This window comes from Erythrolamprus reginae, chromosome 4 (genome assembly GCF_031021105.1).
Source record: "Erythrolamprus reginae isolate rEryReg1 chromosome 4, rEryReg1.hap1, whole genome shotgun sequence".
NCBI lineage: Eukaryota > Metazoa > Chordata > Lepidosauria > Squamata > Dipsadidae > Erythrolamprus > Erythrolamprus reginae.
The window spans coordinates 100,828,991-100,834,477 of NC_091953.1; positions in this window are offsets into that span (position 1 = coordinate 100,828,991).

A 5,487-nucleotide genomic window follows, 5' to 3' on the forward strand; every position below is an offset into this window, starting at 1 on the left:
CACCATGTTTCAAGAGTCTTTACATTCTTAAATAAGGGGGAGAGGCTGGACCTTACATAAAGCAGGATCTGCAAATGTGGTCAACCCAGAGAGAAGAATGTTCCCTCTATTGAGGAGACCCTGCAAACTATGTATGAACAAAACAGTGAACAAAGGAAGGCTGAGTGCTGGGAAGAAACCTCAATAACTACCCAGTGGGACCCTGGCCCCATATGCCTCATCGAGGACATTGAGACTGTCCTGTAAGGCTCCATGAAACCTTGATGGTCAATCAGTGTGGGGAAGAAGGACAGCTCAAATAGGACAACCAGGGGAGTCACCCTCACCCACTGTAGCTGGAAATCAGGGTGGCTCTGTCCGACCAGGAGGAGCTGATCACAACTACTGAGGGACAACCGACTCCAGTGGCACATAATCCAACTTGTGATGGAAACTCTGGAGAACCTTAATGTCTAAGGGGAACCAGGCCACCAATGAAGGAGGGAAGAAGAAACAATAGCCATTGAGGGAGCCAGAGCTGTCACCCTGGACTCAGCAGCAGCTGACCAAGCTGCCGCCACTGGTAGGGCAGTGGCCACTCTGGGGAACCAGCCTCCTGCTCTAGGTGAATGTCACTGACCAACCCAGGGGACCATTCCCTTGGCCATAAAATTTGATGGAGATGCTCAACAATAGGGGTTCTTCCCAAGTCTTCATGTACTGTACATGCAGGAGTATGGGTGAAATTTCCAAACCCAGAGAGTGAAAGTCCAAGTGGTCACCCTAGCCTTAGAAGGTACAGCTGCCTGGTGGATGGTGACCCTTCACAACATCAATGCCTTCAAGCTGCGAAACTTTGGCTGTTCCTTATGGCCCTAGGATGGCGTTTTGAAGGCCTACTGGTCAACCAAAAAGCTACTACTGCATGAGAGTTGTGAAGCAAGGTCGCTGACCAGAAGCTGAATACACCAAGGAATTCTGAGACCTTGCCTGCCGAGTGAATTGTCTGGAAAACATCTTGGTGAGCTGGTTTAAAGTACTTCATAGTGAAGTAAGCCAAGATCGATATGAGCCAAAACCAATACTGGGCAGGAAGACTCTAGAGGAGATCCCCACCCCAAAGGAAGAGAGAGACATTCAAGCTGCAAGCTGCTCTAGCACCGAAGCCATTGGCTTGCTTCAAATGTGCAAAGGAAGGGCACCACATCGCAGAGTGCCATTCGAAAATTCCTACCAAAAAGCCCGAGAAGCTGCCCAGAGGAAAACCCACGAAATCAACACCCTGAGGGAAAGAAATCACTTTAAGAAGCAGAGAAACTGTGGAGTTTAGCTCCTCCCAAAACTCAGGGGAAGAAACTCAGCACCCCAATGTGAGGACCTGAGTCCATTCAAGAGTGAACCGGAAGACAACTCACTGGTAAGTGACTCAATTGAACCACTCACCCTACCCTTAAGACTTTTCATCTCCAGCCAAGGGAAAAGGGGAAAAAAATTCAGCATTACTGGACTTGGAATACACTCACTGCCTAATTAGTCCAGCTTTAGTGGGGAAACTGGGTATCCATCTAAGGAAGCTAAAAAAAAATAACCCATCGCTTTTCCCCAGCCAGATGGGACAGTAGCAGGAAGGAGCTGGCCATTTCTGCACTGAGCCTTTGCAAATAAACATGGAAAACCATGACGTTTATAGTGGCACCAGGAATGGAATGGCCACTAGTCCTGGGGCATGTGTGGTTGAGGAAATTGAACCCTAAAATAAACTGGAAGTAAGGGAGAATACCAATCCAAAGGACACGTGAAGATGAACAAGAAGATGAAGAAGAGCAGAGTCCTGAAAGGGGGGGGGGGGTAAAGAAACGGCAATGCCCAGCTGAACCAACCAGTCAAAGGGCATCCAAAAAGAGTGTAGAGAACTTGCTGAGGTTTTCAGCAACGAAGGCTCTGACAACCTCCCCTCACACTGTGCCACAGACTGAACCATTGAAATTCTACCAGGGACTAAAGTCCCAAAGTCAAAGATATATAGCATGCCCCACCCCCCAAAAAAACCTTAACAAACTGAGGCTGTTCATTGACCAAAAACTTGGCAAGGGGATTTATCGAACCAACCAGACCAAAAATCGCAGCCCCAGTACTATTCCATGAGGAAAAGGATGGCACCTTGATCCTTTGCGTGGACTATTTATTTGTTTGTTTGTTTGTTTGCTTATTTATGTATTTAATTATTTATTCAAATTTTTAAATGTAGCCCTTCTCCTTAGATTCAGGGCGGTTTACAACATGTTAGCGATAGCACTTTTTAACAGAGCCAGCATATTGCCCCCACAATCTGGATCCTCATTTTACCCACCTTGGAAGGATGGAAGGTCGAGTCAACCTTGAGCCAGTGATGAGAACATGGTGAACATAGACAAAAGCTCAGCTGATTTTTTTTGGCCTTCTGGGACCACTAGGAGTCAGGAAACAGCCATTTTTCAGCCTCTGGAGGGGGTGGGGAAGGCCTATTTTTTTGCTGTCCCCAAGCTCCAGAGCCTTTCGAGAAGCTTGGGGAGGGTGAAAATGGCCTCCCCCCCACCCAGAGGCCGAAATGGCCCATTTCCCAACTTGAAATGGGCCACTTCTGGCCTCAAGAGGGCTTCCAGCATGGGGAAGCCATTTTCACCCTCCCCAGGCTCCTAGAAAGGCTCTGAAGCTTGGGTAGAGCAAAAAACCAGAGCTTCCAGTTCAACCAGAAGTAGGCAAACAGAACATTTCTGGCATCCAGAGGACCTCCATGGGGGGGAGGCCATTTTTGCCCTCCTCAAGCTCCTAGAAAGGTTCTGGAGAGCAAGAAAACCAGGCCTTGTGGTTTAACTGGAAGTTGGCAAATGGACCATTTCCTGCCTCCGGAGGGCCTCTGGAGGACGAGGAAGACTGTTTTTGCCCCCTCCAGGCTCCTAGAAACACTCTGAAGCCTGGGGAGAGTGAAAAATGGACGTGCCATCACATGTGGGGGGGAGGGGTCAGACGTGCATACACAGGAGGACACATATTATGAGTGTGAATGTGCAACCCCCTCCCCACGCTACCCCCCTTTTTGGCATGTGAACCAAAAGTTTGCCATCACTGGTATAAAACCTAAGAATCTGAGAAGCCTTCCTTTCCAAGTTTAAAGCTGAAAATTGAGTAATGGCGACAGTAAGAATATAAGAAATGATGCAATTCTATACTGGCCTCATTCCCCAAAAGTCAAACCCTGCTCTGAACTAAAGAAGTGTTGTCAGAAAAGATAACATATGAAAATAATAATAATTAATAATAATTTATTAGATTTGTATGCCGCCCCTCTCCAAAGATTGGCTCAACTATATTTAGTTATTATATTATAACCTCCCTGAAAATCCATCCAATGTCTTTGAAGAAGTGCTTAAAACATTTAGTAGCCAGTAAAAAATAAGGCTGTTTTAACCATAACTGTGATTCCAAATATATCATAGATTCAGTGGATGTGGGTTTTTGTTTTTTGAAATCTTTCCTTTAAAAAAAATTAATCTCTGTATGCAGTCTGAGACTTCAGTGACAAGTCAAATTAGACTTCTATATCTAATAATAGCTCTGACCCCAAGCTTCAAAAATCATTTTGCATTTATCAAAATCGGTAAAAATTTACTTTCACTTATTTAAAACCACGTCTATCTTAGCTGGATGGAAAACCGCAGCCTCAGCATTCAATTTAACAAAACCTCATTTAAAACCCTGAAACTTGGTTAACAATCTGAGTGATTTCAGGCACATCTGGGAATATCAAAACACAATTACCTTCAAGCGAAATCCTCATGGTTTTAATTAAACATTCTCATCCTACCAATATTCCCCATGAAACAACAATGCACTGAAAGAAATGGAAACTGCCTCTTCTTTTACAGTTAAGTCACTTAGAGAGTTCGGTATTCTGTCTAAACCATAAATAATGTACCAAAGTTATTTCTGAGCCATTTGAGCTTGTAAACAACAACTTACATTCTAAATAAGAATGGTCCAATTGTGGCTTGTGCAGAAATACGATTTTTAAAAATCAGGACAGTATGATATGTGAATCCACTCTACCTTTTTTTAAAAAAAATCCTTTATTAATATATATACAATAAAACCAAAAAGAAAACACTGTATAAGCAGTAGACAAAGGAAACAGTGAACAACAACAACAAAAAAAGACATTTGAACATACAAACATTTAATACCTTGCAGTAAAAATCAGAGATGGAGGAGTGGGTAATATATTATATCCTTTATCATATAATAAAATTTATACTATACTTCATGTGATGATTATAATAATAATTGATGGATATCTGATTATATTTATAGACATGCCCCCTTCTCTGAATATCGAAATTGTGTTTAATATAAAAGACACGACTGTCAACCATACTGTAGTTTGCGACCTTGTGTTACAGTTTTTATATCGGGAACATTTTAATTTGATATACAGTATATATGTTTAATTTTAGGGTTATTTTATTTGGGGTTTTGTTGACGTCATTTAGTCTAATCTCATATAATTCCACTCTACCTTAGCCTGATACATAAATGTAGCCTCTTCTGGAAAGACAGACTTCAATCCTAGGTTAGCTCTATTGGTGCAGAAAGCATAAAAAAGAAAAAAAATCACACAGATTAAAAAAAACCATCAGAAAAGAGGAAGGACATTTATATTAGTTAAAATAATAATACCAAGTGTTATAAAAATAGGATTTTCTTCAGCATGTTCATCAGGAGATTTATTGTATTCCACCCAAATGATGATTTTAGAATTTCAACTCTGGAATTCTTTGGGGACCAATGGTGTCTTTAGAGGCCCCAATGATGTCAAAATTATTGCAGGTATGCACTAACATCTTCTGTTGTCTAGTACAAGTATGAAAGTTGTGCCATTCACATGATCACCTTGTCATGCACATATCATCATTTCTTTCACCTTCATCCTTTCCATAGATGCCTATCCGAAGTTGACTTCGGAAAAAGCATGTAAGTTGTTTATAGCGTAGTTTATGCTGCAATTCTGTTTTTCAGGGATTAAGCCCAGTTTATGCTGCAATTCTGTTTTTCAGGGATTAAGCCCTAACTGGGGATAAACAATGTAAAATAATCCTGTATTACACTTTGGAGCTTTATGTCTCATAGTTTTTCACTAGGTTTTGATAACTCAAACCATTAACCTCACCCATATCTTAGAAACATAGAAACATAGAAACATAGAAGACTGACGGCAGAAAAAGACCTCATGGTCCATCTAGTCTGCCCTTATACTATTTCCTGTATTTTATCTTACAATGGATATATGTTTATCCCAGGCATGTTTAAATTCGGTTACTGTGGATTTACCAACCACGTCTGCTGGAAGTTTGTTCCAAGGATCTACTACTCTTTCAGTAAAATAATATTTTCTCATGTTGCCTTTGATCTTTCCCCCAACTAATTTCAGATTGTGTCCCCTTGTTCTTGTGTTCACTTTCCTATTAAAAATAC